Source organism: Hypanus sabinus (genome assembly GCF_030144855.1).
Source record: "Hypanus sabinus isolate sHypSab1 chromosome 31 unlocalized genomic scaffold, sHypSab1.hap1 SUPER_31_unloc_1, whole genome shotgun sequence".
In the NCBI taxonomy this organism is placed as follows: domain Eukaryota; kingdom Metazoa; phylum Chordata; class Chondrichthyes; order Myliobatiformes; family Dasyatidae; genus Hypanus; species Hypanus sabinus.
In genome coordinates, this window is record NW_026778953.1 from 271268 (window position 1) to 292313 (window position 21046).

Sequence of the window (21046 nt, forward strand, 5' to 3'; positions counted from 1 at the left end):
ACCATCAGGCTCCTGAACTAGTGAGGATAACCTCAACTCTGAACTGATTCCATCGGGAAGGAGGTACAGGAGCCTCAGGTCCCACACCACCAGGTTCAGGAACAGTTATTACCCCTCAACCATCAGGCTCCTGAACCAGTGAGGATAACCTCAACTGTGAACTGATTCCATTGGGAAGGAGGTACAGGAGCCTCAGGTCCCACACCACCAGGTTCAGGAACAGTTATTACCCCTCAACCATCAGGCTCCTGAACTAGTGAGGATAACCTCAACTCTGAACTGATTCCATTGGGAAGGAGGTACAGGAGTCTCAGGTCCCACACCACCAGGTTCAGGAACAGTTATTACCCCTCAACCATCAGGCTCCTGAACTAGTGAGGATAACCTCAACTCTGAACTGATTCCATCGGGAAGGAGGTACAGGAGCCTCAGGTCCCACACCACCAGGTTCAGGAACAGTTATTACCCCTCAACCATCAGGCTCCTGAACCAGTGAGGATAACCTCAACTGTGAACTGATTCCATTGGGAAGGAGGTACAGGAGCCTCAGGTCCCACACCACCAGGTTCAGGAACAGTTATTACCCCTCAACCATCAGGCTCCTGAACTAGTGAGGATAACCTCAACTCTGAACTGATTCCATTGGGAAGGAGGTACAGGAGTCTCAGGTCCCACACCACCAGGTTCAGGAACAGTTATTACCCCTCAACCATCAGGCTCCTGAACTAGTGAGGATAACCTCAACTCTGAACTGATTCCATCGGGAAGGAGGTACAGGAGCCTCAGGTCCCACACCACCAGGTTCAGGAACAGTTATTACCCCTCAACCATCAGGCTCCTGAACCAGTGAGGATAACCTCAACTCTGAACTGATTCCATCGGGAAGGAGGTACAGGAGCCTCAGGTCCCACACCACCAGGTTCAGGAACAGTTATTACCCCTCAACCATCAGGCTCCTGAATTAGAGGGGATAAATTCACTCACCCCAACAGCTGAACTGATTTCACAACCTGCAGTCTCACGTTGAACGACTCAACAACTCGTGTTCTCAGTATTGCTTGTTTATTTGTGTAGTTTGTCCTTTCTTGCACATGGGTTGCTTCTCAGTCTGAGTGTACTTTTTTGTTTTGTCGTTCCACCCTGAGCGCGCACAAGGAATGGAATCTCAGGGTTGTAACTGGTTACCTACACATACTTTGATAATACGTTCAATTGCTTGCTTGCAGCAGCCTCAAAGAAGCATTGCCTGAATGTTGACAAAAAGAATACAAAATATGCAAAGTGATGCAAACTAGAGGGCATCTAGATCTCAGGAACTTATATGTACTTTGATGGTAAATTTATTTCAAGTTTTGATCAAAGACACTATTAATTTCCAGAATAAGACCGGGTTTCTCCAAATGCTTCATCTAGAAGTTCGTGATCCTACAACAGCAATAGTCCATGTCTCAATGACAAGGCGACTGACTGCGGGTGGGAGGCAGAGAGAACAGTCACATCGTTCAGAGTGCAAAATAACTTTGACACCAGTCGAGAAATGTCACCACACAGCCCGTGAGATTCACACATTGTACACAGAACCCTGAGATTCACACATCATCGTACACAACACTGAGATTCACACGTCATCGTACACAACACTGAGATTCACACATCATTGTACACAACCCTGAGATTCACACGTCATCGTACACAACACTGAGATTCACACATCATTGTACACAACCCTGAGATTCACACATCATCGTACACAACACTGAGATTCACACGTCATCGTACACAACACTGAGATTCACACATCATTGTACACAACCCTGAGATTCACACGTCATCGTACACAACCCTGAGATTCACACGTCATCGTACACAACACTGAGATTCACACGTCATCGTACACAACACTGAGATTCACACATCATTGTACACAACCCTGAGATTCACACGTCATCGTACACAACACTGAGATTCACACATTGTACACAGAACCCTGAGATTCACACATCATCGTACACAACACTGAGATTCACACGTCATCGTACACAACACTGAGATTCACACATCATTGTACACAACCCTGAGATTCACACGTCATCGTACACAACACTGAGATTCACACATCATTGTACACAACCCTGATATTCACACATCACCGTACACAACCCTGAGATTCACACGTCATCGTACACATCCCCGAGATTCACACGTCATCGTACACAACCCTGAGATTCACACATCACCGTACACAACCCTGAGATTCAGATGTCATCGTACACAACCTTGAGATTCACACGTCATTGTACACAACCCCGAGATTCACACATCACCGTACACAACCCTGAGATTCTGATGAGATCGTGCACAACCCTAATATTCACACATCATCGTACACAACCCTGAGATTCACACATCACCGTACACAACCCTGAGATTCACACATCATCGTATACAACCCTGAGATTCACACGTCATCGTACACAACACTGAGATTCACACGTCACCGTACACAACCCTGAGATTCACACATTATCGTACATAACCCTGAGATTCACACGTCATCGTACACAACCCTGAGATTCACACGTCACCGTACACAGTCCTGAGATTCACACGTAAACATACACAACCCTGAGATTCAGACGTCATCGTACACAACCCTGAGATTCACACGTCACCGTACACAACCCTGAGATTCACAGGTCATCGTACACAACCCTGAGATTCACTCATCATCGTACACAACCCTGAGATTCACTAATCATCTTACACAACCCTGAGATTCACACATTATCGTACACAACCCGAGATTCACATGGCATCGTACACAGCCCTGAGATTCAGACGTCATCGTACACAACCCTGAGATTCACACATTATCGTACACAACCCGAGATTCACATGGCATCGTACACAGCCCTGAGATTCAGACGTCATCGTACACAACCCTGAGATTCAGATGTCATCGTACACAACCCTGAGATTCACTCATCATCGTACACAACCCTGAGATTCACACATCACTGTACACAACCCGAGATTCACATATCATCGTACACAACCCTGAGATACACACATCATCGTACACAACCCTGAGATTCACACGTCACCATACACAACCCTGAGATTCACACGTCACCGTACACAACCCTGAGATTCACACGTCACCATACACAACCCTGAGAATCACACGTCATCGTACACAACCCTGAGATTCACACATCATCGTACACAATCCTGAGATTCACACATCATCGTACACAACCCTGAGATTCAGGCGTCATCGTACACAACCCTGAGATTCACACGTCACCGTACACAACCCTGAGATTCACACGTCACCGTACACAACCCTGAGATTCACATGTCATCGTACACAACCCTGAGATTCACACGTCACCGTACACAACCCTGAGATTCACACGTCACCGTGCACAACCCTGAGATTCAAATGTCATCGTACACAACCCTGAGATTCACATGTCATCGTACACAACCCTGAGATTCACACGTCACCGTACACAACCCTGAGATTCACACGTCACCGTGCACAACCCTGAGAATCACACGTCATCGTACGCAACCGAGATTCACACGTCATCGTACACAACCCTCAGATTCAGGCGTCATCGTACACAACCCTGAGATTCACACGTCACCGTACACAACCCTGAGATTCACACGTCACCGTGCACAACACTGAGATTCATAAGTTATCGTACACAACTCTGTGCTTCACACGTCATCATACACATCCCTGAGGTATATACAGCATCGTGCACCACCCTGAGATTCGCAAATCATCGTTCACAACCATGTGATTCACTCGTCATCGTACACAACACTGAGATTCACACGTCACCGTACACAACACTGAGAATCACACGAAAACATACACAGCCCTGAGATTCAGACGTCATCGTACACAACCCTGAGATTCACACGTCATCATACACAACACTGAGATTCACACGTCACCGTACACAACCCTGAGATTCAGATGTCATCGTACACAACCGAGATTCACACATCATCGTACACAACCCGAGATTCACATATTATCTTACATAACCCTGAGATTCACACGTCATCGTACACAACCCTGAGATTCACACGTCACCGTACACAGTCCTGAGATTCACACGTAAACATACACAACCCTGAGATTCAGACGCCATCGTACACAACCCTGAGATTCACACGTCATCGTACACAACCCTGAGATTCACACGTCACACTAGACAACCCTGAGATTCACACGTCATCTTACACAACCCTGAGATTCACACGTCACCCTACACAACCCTGAGATTCACTCATCATCGTATACAACCCTAAGATTCAGATGTCATCTTACACTACCGAGATTCACACATCATCGTACACAACCCGAGATTCACATGGCATCGTACACAACCCTGAGATTCACACGTCATCGTACACAACCCTGAGATTCACACGTCACACTAGACAACCCTGAGATTCAGACGTCATCGTACACAACACTGAGATTCACACGTCACCCTACACAACCCTGAGATTCACACTTCACCGTACACAACCCTGAGATTCAGACGTCATCGTACACAACCCTGAGATTCACACGTCATCGTACACAACCCTGAGATTCACACATCATCGTACACAACCCTGAGATTCAGACGTCATCGTACACAACCCTGAGATTCACACGTCATCGTACACAACCCTGAGATTCACACATCATCGTACACAACCCTGAGATTCACACGTCATCGTACACAACCCTGAGATTCAGACGTCATCGTACACAACACTGAGATTCACACATCATCGTACACAACCCTGAGATTCACACATCATCGTACACAACCCTGAGATTCACACATCACAGTACTCAACACTGAGATTCACTCATCATCGTACACAACCCTGAGATTCAGATGTCATCTTACACAACCGAGATTCACACATCATCGTACACAACCCGAGATTCACATGGCATCGTGCACAACCCTGAGATTCAGACGTCATCGTACACAACCCTGAGATTCACACATCATCGTACACAACCCGAGATTCACATGGCATCGTGCACAACCCTGAGATTCAGATGTCATCTTACACAACCGAGATTCACACATCATCGTACACAACCCGAGATTCACATGGCATCGTGCACAACCCTGAGATTCACACGTCACCCGACACAACCCTGAGATTCACACGTCACCGTGCACAACCCTGAGATTCACACGTCACCGTACACAACCCTGAGATTCACACGTCACCGTACACAACCCTGAGATTCACACGTCATCGTACACAATCCTGAGATTCACACATCATCGTACACAACCCTGAGACTCAGACGTCATCGTACACAATCTTGAGATTCACACATCATCGTACACAACCCTGAGACTCAGACGTCATCGTACACAACCCTGAGATTCACACGTCACCGTACACAGTCCTGAGATTCACACGTAAACATACACAACCCTGAGATTCAGACGTCATCGTACACAACCCTGAGATTCACACGTCACCGTACACAACCCTGAGATTCACACGTCATCGTACACAACCCTGAGATTCACTCATCATCGTACACAACCCTGAGATTCACACGTCACCGTACACAACCCTGAGATTCACATGGCATCGTACACAACCCTGAGATTCACACATTATCGTACACAACCCGAGATTCACATGGCATCGTACACAACCCTGAGATTCAGACGTCATCGTACACAACCCTGAGATTCACACATCATCGTACACAACCCTGAGATTCACACATCATCGTACACAACCCTGAGATTCACACATCATCGTACACAACACTGAGATTCACACGTCACCGTACACAACCCTGAGATTCACACGTCACCCGACACAACCCTGAGATTCACACTTCACCGTACACAACCATGAGATTCAGACGTCATCGTACACAACCCTGAGATTCACTCATCATCGTACACAACCCTGAGATTCACACGTCATCGTACACAACCCTGAGATTCACTCATCATCGTACACAACCCTGAGATTCAGATGTCATCTTACACAACCGAGATTCACACATCATCGTACACAACCCCAGATTCACATGGCATCGTGCACAACCCTGAGATTCACACGTCATCGTACACAACCCTGAGATTCACACGTCACCCGACACAACCCTGAGATTCACACGTCACCGTGCAGAACCCTGAGATTCACACGTCACCCGACACAACCCTGAGATTCACACGTCACCGTACACAACCCTGAGATTCAGACGTCACCGTACACAACCCTGAGATTCACACGTCATTGTACACAACCCCGAGATTCACACATCACCGTAGACGACCCTGAGATTCTGATGAGATCGTACACAACCCTGAGATTCACACATCATCGTATACAACCCTGAGCTTCACACGTCATCGTACACAACCCTGAGATTTACACATCACCGTACACAACCCTGAGATTCACACATCATCGTATACAACCCTGAGATTCACACGTCATCGTACACAACCCTGAGATTCACACATCATTGTACACAACCCTGAGATTCACACGTCATCGTACACAACACTGAGATTCACACGTCACCGTACACAACCCTGAGATTCACACATCATCGTACACAACCCTGAGATTCACACATCACCGTACACAACCCTGAGATTCACACATCATCGTACACAACCCTGAGATTCACACATCACCGTACACAACCCTGAGATTCACACATCACCGTACACAACCCTGAGATTCACACATCACCGTACACAACCCTGAGATTCACACGTCATCGTACACAACCCTGAGATTCACACATCATCGTATACAACCCTGAGATTCACACGTCACCGTACACAACCCTGAGATTCACACATCATCGTACACAACCCTGAAATTTGCAACGTCAAGGCACACAATCTTGAGATTCACACATCACCGTACACAACCCTGAGATTCACACGACACCGTACACAACCCTGAGATTCACACATCATCGTACATAACCCTGAGATTCACACGTCATCGTACACAACCCTGAGATTCACACGTCACCGTACACAACCCAAAGATTCACACGTCATCGTACACAACCCTGACATTCACACGTCACCGTACACAACCCGGAGATTCACTCATCATCGTACACAACCCTGAGATTCACTCATCATCGTACACAACCCTGAGATTCACACATCACCGTACACAACACTGAGATACACACGTCATCGTACACAACCCTGAGATACAGACATTATCGTACACAACCCGAGATTCACATGGCATCGTACACAGCCCTGAGATTCAGACGTCATCGTACACAACCCTGAGATTCAGATGTCATCGTACACAACCCTGGGATTCAGACGTCATCGTACACAACCCTGAGATTCAGACGTCACCATACACAACCCTGAGATTCACTCATCATCGTACACAACCCTGAGATTCACATATCATCGTACACAACCCTGAGATACACACATCATCGTACACAACCCTGAGATTCACACATTATCGTACACAACCCGAGATTCACATGGCATCGTACACAGCCCTGAGATTCAGACGTCATCGTACACAACCCTGAGATTCAGATGTCATCGTACACAACCCTGGGATTCAGACGTCATCGTACACAACCCTGAGATTCAGACGTCACCATACACAACCCTGAGATTCACTCATCATCGTACACAACCCTGAGATTCACATATCATCGTACACAACCCTGAGATACACACATCATCGTACACAACCCTGAGATTCACACGTCACCATACACAAACCTGAGATTCACACGTCACCGTACACAACCCTGAGATTCACACGTCACCATACACAACCCTGAGAATCACACGTCATCGTACACAACCGAGATTCACACATCATCGTACACAATCCTGAGATTCACACATCATCGTACACAACCCTGAGATTCACACATCATCGTACACAATCCTGAGATTCACACATCATCGTACACAACCCTGAGATTCAGGCGTCATCGTACACAACCCTGAGATTCACACGTCACCGTACACAACCCTGAGATTCACACGTCACGTGCACAACCCTGAGATTCACATGTCATCGTACACAACCCTGAGATTCACATGTCATCGTACACAACCCTGAGATTCACACGTCACCGTACACAACCCTGAGATTCACACGTCACCGTGCACAACCCTGAGAATCACACGTCATCGTACGCAACCGAGATTCACACGTCATCGTACACAACCCTCAGATTCAGGCGTCATCGTACACAACCCTGAGATTCACACGTCACCGTACACAACCCTGAGATTCACACGTCACCGTGCACAACACTGAGATTCATAAGTTATCGTACACAACTCTGTGCTTCACACGTCAACATACACATCCCTGAGGTATATACAGCATCGTGCACCACCCTGAGATTCGCAAATCATCGTTCACAACCATGTGATTCACACGTCATCGTACACAACACTGAGATTCACACGTCACCGTACACAACACTGAGATTCAGACGTCATCGTACACAACCGAGATTCACACATCATCGTACACAACCCGAGATTCACATATTATCTTACATAACCCTGAGATTCACACGTCATCGTACACAACCCTGAGATTCACACGTCACCGTACACAGTCCTGAGATTCACACGTAAACATACACAACCCTGAGATTCAGACGTCATCGTACACAACCCTGAGATTCACACGTCATCGTACACAACCCTGAGATTCACACGTCACACTAGACAACCCTGAGATTCACACGTCATCGTACACAACCCTGAGATTCACACGTCACACTAGACAACCCTGAGATTCACACGTCATCTTACACAACCCTGAGATTCACACGTCACCCTACACAACCCTGAGATTCACTCATCATCGTATACAACCCTAAGATTCAGATGTCATCTTACACAACCGAGATTCACACATCATCGTACACAACCCGAGATTCACATGGCATCGTACACAACCCTGAGATTCACACGTCATCGTACACAACCCTGAGATTCACACGTCACACTAGACAACCCTGAGATTCAGACGTCATCGTACACAACACTGAGATTCACACGTCACCCTACACAACCCTGAGATTCACACTTCACCGTACACAACCCTGAGATTCATACGTCATCGTACACAACCCTGAGATTCACACGTCATCGTACACAACCCTGAGATTCACACATCATCGTACACAACCCTGAGATTCAGTCGTCATCGTACACAACCCTGAGATTCACACGTCATCGTACACAACCCTGAGATTCACACATCATCGTACACAACCCTGAGATTCACACGTCATCGTACACAACCCTGAGATTCAGACGTCATCGTACACAACACTGAGATTCACACATCATCGTACACAACCCTGAGATTCACACATCATCGTACACAACCCTGAGATTCAGACGTCATCGTACACAACCCTGAGATTCACACTTCACCGTACACAACCCTGAGATTCACACGTCACCATACACAACCCTGAGATTCACACGTCATCGTACACAACCCTGAGATTCACACGTCACACTAGACAACCCTGAGATTCAGACGTCATCGTACACAACCCTGAGATTCACACGTCACCCGACACAACCCTGAGATTCACACGTCACCGTGCACAACCCTGAGATTCACACGTCACCGTACACAACCCTGAGATTCACACGTCACCGTACACAACCCTGAGATTCACACGTCATCGTACACAATCCTGAGATTCACACATCATCGTACACAACCCTGAGACTCAGACGTCATCGTACACAATCTTGAGATTCACACATCATCGTACACAACCCTGAGACTCAGACGTCATCGTACACAACCCTGAGATTCACACGTCACCGTACACAGTCCTGAGATTCACACGTAAACATACACAACCCTGAGATTCAGAGGTCATCGTACACAACCCTGAGATTCACACGTCACCGTACACAACCCTGAGATTCACATGTCATCGTACACAACACTGAGATTCACTCATCATCGTACACAACCCTGAGATTCACACGTCACCGTACACAACCCTGAGATTCACTCATCATCGTACACAACCCTGAGATTCAGATGTCATCTTACACAACCCTGAGATTCACACATCATCGTACACAACCCTGAGATTAAGACGTCATCGTACACAACCCTGAGATTCACACGTCACCGTACACAACCATGAGATTCACACTTCACCCTACACAACCCTGAGATTCACACTTCACCGTACACAACCCTGAGATTCACACGTCACACTAGACAACCCTGAGATTCACACTTCACCGTACACAACCCTGAGATTCACACTTCACCGTACACAACCATGAGATTCACACTTCACCCTACACAACCCTGAGATTCACACTTCACCGTACACAACCCTGAGATTCACACGTCACCCTACACAACCCTGAGATTCACACTTCACCGTACACAACCCTGAGATTCACACGTCATCGTACACAACCCTGAGATTCACTCATCATCGTACACAACCCTGAGATTCACACGTCACCGTACACAACCCTGAGATTCACACATTATCGTACACAACCCTGAGATTCACATGGCATCGTACACAACCCTGAGATTCAGACGTCATCGTACACAACCCTGAGATTCACACATCATCGTACACAACCCTGAGATTCACACATCACCGTACACAACCCTGAGATTCACACGTCACCGTACACAACCCTGAGATTCACACATCATCGTATACAACCCTGAGATTCACACGTCATCGTACACAACCCTGAGATTCACACATCACCGTACACAACCCTGAGATTCACACATCATCGTAAACAACCCTGAGATTTACACATCACCGTACACAACCCTGAGATTCACACATCATCGTATACAACCCTGAGATTCACAGGTCATCGTACACAACCCTGAGATTCACACATCATTGTACACAACCCTGAGATTCACACGTCATCGTACACAACACTGAGATTCACACGTCACCGTACACAACCCTGAGATTCACACATCATCGTACACAACCCTGAGATTCACACGTCATCGTACACAACCCTGAGATTCACACATCATTGTACACAACCCTGAGATTCACACGTCATCGTACACAACCCTGAGATTCACACATCATCGTACACAACCCTGAGATTCACACGTCATCGTATACAACCCTGAGATTCACACGTCATCGTACACAACCCTGAGATTCACACATCATCGTACACAACCCTGAAATTTGCAACGTCACCGTACACAACCCAAAGATTCACACGTCATCGTACACAACCCTGACATTCACACGTCACCGTACACAACCCGGAGATTCACTCATCATCGTACACAACCCTGAGATTCACTCATCATCGTACACAACCCTGAGATACAGATGTCATCTTACACAACACTGAGATTCACACATTATCGTACACAACCCGAGATTCACATGGCATCGTACACAGCCCTGAGATTCAGACGTCATCGTACGCAACCCTGAGATTCAGATGTCATCGTACACAACCCTGGGATTCAGATGTCATCGTACACAACACTGAGATTCACTCATCATCGTACACAACCCTGAGATTCACACATCATCGTACATAACCCTGAGATACACACATCATCGTACACAACCCTGAGATTCACACATCATCGTACACAACCCTGAGATTCACTCATCATCGTACACAACCCTGAGATTCACATATCATCGTACACAACCCTGAGATACACACATCATCGTACACAACCCTGAGATTCACACGTCACCATACACAAACCTGAGATTCACACGTCACCGTACACAACCCTGAGATTCACACGTCACCATACACAACCCTGAGAATCACACGTCATCGTACACAACCGAGATTCACACATCATCGTACACAATCCTGAGATTCACACATCATCGTACACAACCCTGAGATTCACACATCATCGTACACAATCCTGAGATTCACACATCATCGTACACAACCCTGAGATTCAGGCGACATCGTACACAACCCTGAGATTCACACGTCACCGTACACAACCCTGAGATTCACACGTCACGTGCACAACCCTGAGATTCACATGTCATCGTACACAACCCTGAGATTCACATGTCATCGTACACAACCCTGAGATTCACACGTCACCGTACACAACCCTGAGATTCACACGTCACCGTGCACAACCCTGAGAATCACACGTCATCGTACGCAACCGAGATTCACACGTCATCGTACACAACCCTCAGGTTCAGGCGTCATCGTACACAACCCTGAGATTCACACGTCACCGTACACAACCCTGAGATTCACACGTCACCGTGCACAACACTGAGATTCATAAGTTATCGTACACAACTCTGTGCTTCACAAGTCATCATACACATCCCTGAGGTATATACAGCATCGTGCACCACCCTGAGATTCGCAAATCATCGTTCACAACCATGTGATTCACACGTCATCGTACGCAACACTGAGATTCACACGTCACCGTACACAACACTGAGATTCACACGTAAACATACACAACCCTGAGATTCACACGTCACCGTACACAACACTGAGATACACACGTCATCGTACACAACCCTGAGATACAGACATTATCGTACACAACCCTGAGATTCACACATCACCGTACACAACACTGAGATACACACGTCATCGTACACAACCCTGAGATACAGACATTATCGTACACAACCCGAGATTCACATGGCATCGTACACAGCCCTGAGATTCAGACGTCATCGTACACAACCCTGAGATTCAGATGTCATCGTACACAACCCTGGGATTCAGACGTCATCGTACACAACCCTGAGATTCAGACGTCACCATACACAACCCTGAGATTCACTCATCATCGTACACAACCCTGAGATTCACATATCATCGTACACAACCCTGAGATACACACATCATCGTACACAACCCTGAGATTCACACATTATCGTACACAACCCGAGATTCACATGGCATCGTACACAGCCCTGAGATTCAGACGTCATCGTACACAACCCTGAGATTCAGATGTCATCGTACACAACCCTGGGATTCAGACGTCATCGTACACAACCCTGAGATTCAGACGTCACCATACACAACCCTGAGATTCACTCATCATCGTACACAACCCTGAGATTCACATATCATCGTACACAACCCTGAGATACACACATCATCGTACACAACCCTGAGATTCACACGTCACCATACACAAACCTGAGATTCACACGTCACCGTACACAACCCTGAGATTCACACGTCACCATACACAACCCTGAGAATCACACGTCATCGTACACAACCGAGATTCACACATCATCGTACACAATCCTGAGATTCACACATCATCGTACACAACCCTGAGATTCACACATCATCGTACACAATCCTGAGATTCACACATCATCGTACACAACCCTGAGATTCAGGCGTCATCGTACACAACCCTGAGATTCACACGTCACCGTACACAACCCTGAGATTCACACGTCACGTGCACAACCCTGAGATTCACATGTCATCGTACACAACCCTGAGATTCACATGTCATCGTACACAACCCTGAGATTCACACGTCACCGTACACAACCCTGAGATTCACACGTCACCGTGCACAACCCTGAGAATCACACGTCATCGTACGCAACCGAGATTCACACGTCATCGTACACAACCCTCAGATTCAGGCGTCATCGTACACAACCCTGAGATTCACACGTCACCGTACACAACCCTGAGATTCACACGTCACCGTGCACAACACTGAGATTCATAAGTTATCGTACACAACTCTGTGCTTCACACGTCAACATACACATCCCTGAGGTATATACAGCATCGTGCACCACCCTGAGATTCGCAAATCATCGTTCACAACCATGTGATTCACACGTCATCGTACACAACACTGAGATTCACACGTCACCGTACACAACACTGAGATTCAGACGTCATCGTACACAACCGAGATTCACACATCATCGTACACAACCCGAGATTCACATATTATCTTACATAACCCTGAGATTCACACGTCATCGTACACAACCCTGAGATTCACACGTCACCGTACACAGTCCTGAGATTCACACGTAAACATACACAACCCTGAGATTCAGACGTCATCGTACACAACCCTGAGATTCACACGTCATCGTACACAACCCTGAGATTCACACGTCACACTAGACAACCCTGAGATTCACACGTCATCGTACACAACCCTGAGATTCACACGTCACACTAGACAACCCTGAGATTCACACGTCATCTTACACAACCCTGAGATTCACACGTCACCCTACACAACCCTGAGATTCACTCATCATCGTATACAACCCTAAGATTCAGATGTCATCTTACACAACCGAGATTCACACATCATCGTACACAACCCGAGATTCACATGGCATCGTACACAACCCTGAGATTCACACGTCATCGTACACAACCCTGAGATTCACACGTCACACTAGACAACCCTGAGATTCAGACGTCATCGTACACAACACTGAGATTCACACGTCACCCTACACAACCCTGAGATTCACACTTCACCGTACACAACCCTGAGATTCATACGTCATCGTACACAACCCTGAGATTCACACGTCATCGTACACAACCCTGAGATTCACACATCATCGTACACAACCCTGAGATTCAGTCGTCATCGTACACAACCCTGAGATTCACACGTCATCGTACACAACCCTGAGATTCACACATCATCGTACACAACCCTGAGATTCACACGTCATCGTACACAACCCTGAGATTCAGACGTCATCGTACACAACACTGAGATTCACACATCATCGTACACAACCCTGAGATTCACACATCATCGTACACAACCCTGAGATTCAGACGTCATCGTACACAACCCTGAGATTCACACTTCACCGTACACAACCCTGAGATTCACACGTCACCATACACAACCCTGAGATTCACACGTCATCGTACACAACCCTGAGATTCACACGTCACACTAGACAACCCTGAGATTCAGACGTCATCGTACACAACCCTGAGATTCACACGTCACCCGACACAACCCTGAGATTCACACGTCACCGTGCACAACCCTGAGATTCACACGTCACCGTACACAACCCTGAGATTCACACGTCACCGTACACAACCCTGAGATTCACACGTCATCGTACACAATCCTGAGATTCACACATCATCGTACACAACCCTGAGACTCAGACGTCATCGTACACAATCTTGAGATTCACACATCATCGTACACAACCCTGAGACTCAGACGTCATCGTACACAACCCTGAGATTCACACGTCACCGTACACAGTCCTGAGATTCACACGTAAACATACACAACCCTGAGATTCAGAGGTCATCGTACACAACCCTGAGATTCACACGTCACCGTACACAACCCTGAGATTCACATGTCATCGTACACAACACTGAGATTCACTCATCATCGTACACAACCCTGAGATTCACACGTCACCGTACACAACCCTGAGATTCACTCATCATCGTACACAACCCTGAGATTCAGATGTCATCTTACACAACCCTGAGATTCACACATCATCGTACACAACCCTGAGATTAAGACGTCATCGTACACAACCCTGAGATTCACACGTCACCGTACACAACCATGAGATTCACACTTCACCCTACACAACCCTGAGATTCACACTTCACCGTACACAACCCTGAGATTCACACGTCACACTAGACAACCCTGAGATTCACACTTCACCGTACACAACCCTGAGATTCACACTTCACCGTACACAACCATGAGATTCACACTTCACCCTACACAACCCTGAGATTCACACTTCACCGTACACAACCCTGAGATTCACACGTCACCCTACACAACCCTGAGATTCACACTTCACCGTACACAACCCTGAGATTCACACGTCATCGTACACAACCCTGAGATTCACTCATCATCGTACACAACCCTGAGATTCACACGTCACCGTACACAACCCTGAGATTCACACATTATCGTACACAACCCTGAGATTCACATGGCATCGTACACAACCCTGAGATTCAGACGTCATCGTACACAACCCTGAGATTCACACATCATCGTACACAACCCTGAGATTCACACATCACCGTACACAACCCTGAGATTCACACGTCACCGTACACAACCCTGAGATTCACACATCATCGTATACAACCCTGAGATTCACACGTCATCGTACACAACCCTGAGATTCACACATCACCGTACACAACCCTGAGATTCACACATCATCGTAAACAACCCTGAGATTTACACATCACCGTACACAACCCTGAGATTCACACATCATCGTATACAACCCTGAGATTCACAGGTCATCGTACACAACCCTGAGATTCACACATCATTGTACACAACCCTGAGATTCACACGTCATCGTACACAACACTGAGATTCACACGTCACCGTACACAACCCTGAGATTCACACATCATCGTACACAACCCTGAGATTCACACGTCATCGTACACAACCCTGAGATTCACACATCATTGTACACAACCCTGAGATTCACACGTCATCGTACACAACCCTGAGATTCACACATCATCGTACACAACCCTGAGATTCACACGTCATCGTATACAACCCTGAGATTCACACGTCATCGTACACAACCCTGAGATTCACACATCATCGTACACAACCCTGAAATTTGCAACGTCACCGTACACAACCCAAAGATTCACACGTCATCGTACACAACCCTGACATTCACACGTCACCGTACACAACCCGGAGATTCACTCATCATCGTACACAACCCTGAGATTCACTCATCATCGTACACAACCCTGAGATACAGATGTCATCTTACACAACACTGAGATTCACACATTATCGTACACAACCCGAGATTCACATGGCATCGTACACAGCCCTGAGATTCAGACGTCATCGTACGCAACCCTGAGATTCAGATGTCATCGTACACAACCCTGGGATTCAGATGTCATCGTACACAACACTGAGATTCACTCATCATCGTACACAACCCTGAGATTCACACATCATCGTACATAACCCTGAGATACACACATCATCGTACACAACCCTGAGATTCACACATCATCGTACACAACCCTGAGATTCACTCATCATCGTACACAACCCTGAGATTCACATATCATCGTACACAACCCTGAGATACACACATCATCGTACACAACCCTGAGATTCACACGTCACCATACACAAACCTGAGATTCACACGTCACCGTACACAACCCTGAGATTCACACGTCACCATACACAACCCTGAGAATCACACGTCATCGTACACAACCGAGATTCACACATCATCGTACACAATCCTGAGATTCACACATCATCGTACACAACCCTGAGATTCACACATCATCGTACACAATCCTGAGATTCACACATCATCGTACACAACCCTGAGATTCAGGCGACATCGTACACAACCCTGAGATTCACACGTCACCGTACACAACCCTGAGATTCACACGTCACGTGCACAACCCTGAGATTCACATGTCATCGTACACAACCCTGAGATTCACATGTCATCGTACACAACCCTGAGATTCACACGTCACCGTACACAACCCTGAGATTCACACGTCACCGTGCACAACCCTGAGAATCACACGTCATCGTACGCAACCGAGATTCACACGTCATCGTACACAACCCTCAGGTTCAGGCGTCATCGTACACAACCCTGAGATTCACACGTCACCGTACACAACCCTGAGATTCACACGTCACCGTGCACAACACTGAGATTCATAAGTTATCGTACACAACTCTGTGCTTCACAAGTCATCATACACATCCCTGAGGTATATACAGCATCGTGCACCACCCTGAGATTCGCAAATCATCGTTCACAACCATGTGATTCACACGTCATCGTACGCAACACTGAGATTCACACGTCACCGTACACAACACTGAGATTCACACGTAAACATACACAACCCTGAGATTCACACGTCACCGTACACAACACTGAGAATCACACGAAAACATACACAGCCCTGAGATTCAGACGTCATCGTACACAACCCTGAGATTCACACGTCATCGTACACAACACTGAGATTCACACGTCACCGTACACAACCCTGAGATTCAGATGTCATCGTACACAACCGAGATTCACACATCATCGTACACAACCCGAGATTCACACTTCACCGTACACAACCCTGAGATTCAGACGTCATCGTACACAACCCTGAGATTCACTCATCATCGTACACAACCCTGAGATTCAGATGTCATCTTACACAACCGAGATTCACACATCATCGTGCACAACCCTGAGATTCACACGTCACCCGACACAACCCTGAGATTCACACGTCACCGTGCACAACCCTGAGAATCACACGTCATCGTACGCAACCGAGATTCACATGTCATCGTACACAACCCTCAGATTCAGGCGTCATCGTACACAACCCTGAGATTCACACGTCACCGTACACAACCCTGAGATTCACACGTCACCGTACACAGTCCTGAGATTCACACGTAAACATACACAACCCTGAGATTCAGACGTCATCGTACACAACCCTGAGATTCACACGTCATCGTACAGAACCCTGAGATTCACACGTCACACTAGACAACCCTGAGATTCACACGTCATCTTACACAACCCTGAGATTCAGGCGTCATCGTACACAACCCTGAGATTCACACGTCACCGTACACAACACTGAGAATCACACGAAAACATACACAGCCCTGAGATTCAGACGTCATCGTACACAACCCTGAGATTCACACGTCATCGTACACAACACTGAGATTCACACGTCACCGTACACAACACTGAGATTCAGATGTCATCGTACACAACCGAGATTCACACATCATCGTACACAACCCGAGATTCACATATTATCTTACATAACCCTGAGATTCACACGTCATCGTACACAACCCTGAGATTCACACGTCACCGTACACAGTCCTGAGATTCACACGTAAACATACACAACCCTGAGATTCAGACGTCATCGTACACAACCCTGAGATTCACACGTCATCATACACAACCCTGAGATTCACACGTCACACTAGACAACCCTGAGATTCACACGTCATCTTACACAACCCTGAGATTCACACGTCACCCTACACAACCCTGAGATTCACTCATCATCGTATACAACCCTAAGATTCAGATGTCACCTTACACAACCGGGATTCACACATCATCGTACACAACCCGAGATTCACATGGCATCGTACACAACCCTGAGATTCACACGTCATCGTACACAACCCTGAGATTCACACATCATCGTACACAACCCTGAGATTCAGACGTCATCGTACACAACACTGAGATTCACACGTCACCCTACACAACCCTGAGATTCACACTTCACCGTACACAACCCTGAGATTCACACGTCACACTAGACAACCCTGAGATTCACACGTCATCTTACACAACCCTGAGATTCACACGTCACCCTACACAACCCTGAGATTCACACGTCACCGTACACAGTCCTGAGATTCACACGTAAACATACACAACCCAGAGATTCAGACGTCATCGTACACAACCCTGAGATTCACACGTCATCGTACACAACCCTGAGATTCACACGTCACACTAGACAACCCTGAGATTCACACGTCATCTTACACAACCCTGAGATTCACACGTCACCCTACACAACCCTGAGATTCACTCATCATCGTATACAACCCTAAGATTCAGATGTCACCTTACACAACCGAGATTCACACGTCACCTTACACAACCGAGATTCACACATCATCGTACACAACCCTGAGATTCAGACGTCACCCTACACAACCCTGAGATTCACACTTCACCGTACACAACCATGAGATTCAGACGTCATCGTACACAACCCTGAGATTCACTCATCATCGTACACAACACTGAGATTCACACATCACAGTACACAACCCTGAGATTCAGATGTCATCTTACACAACCGAGATTCACACATCATCGTACACAACCCGAGATTCACATGGCATCGTGCACAACCCTGAGATTCACACGTCATCGTACACAACCCTGAGATTCACACGTCACCGTGCAGAACCCTGAGATTCACACGTCACCGTACACAGTCCTGAGATTCACACGTAAACATACACACCCCTGATATTCAGACGTCATCGTACACAACCCTGAAATTCACACGTCATCGTACACAACCCTGAGATTCACACGTCACACTAGACAACCCTGAAGATTCACACGTCATCTTACACAACCCTGAGATTCAGGCGTCATCGTACACAACCCTGAGATTCACACGTCACCGTACACAACACTGAGAATCACACGAAAACATACACAGCCCTGAGATTCAGACGTCACCGTACACAACCCTGAGATTCACACATCATCGTACACAACCCTGAAATTTGCAACGTCAAGGCACACAATCTTGAGATTCACACATCATCGTACACAACCCTGAGATTCACACGTCATCGTACACAACCCTGAGATTCACACGTCACCGTACATAACCCAAAGATTCACACGTCATCGTACACAACCCTGACATTCACACGTCACCGTACACAACCCGGAGATTCACTCATCATCGTACACAACCCTGAGATTCACTCATCATCGTACACAACCCTGAGATTCACACGTCACCGTACACAACCCTGAGATTCACACATTATCGTACACAACCCTGAGATTCACACATCATCGTACACAACCCTGAGATTCACATATTATCGTACACAACCCGAGATTCACATGGCATCGTACACAGCCCTGAGATTCAGACGTCATCGTACACAACCCTGAGATTCAGATGTCATCGTACACAACCCTGGGATTCAGATGTCATCGTACACAACCCTGAGATTCACTCATCATCGTACACAACCCTGAGATTCACATATCATCGTACACAACCCTGAGATACACACATCATCGTACACAACCCTGAGATTCACACGTCACCATACA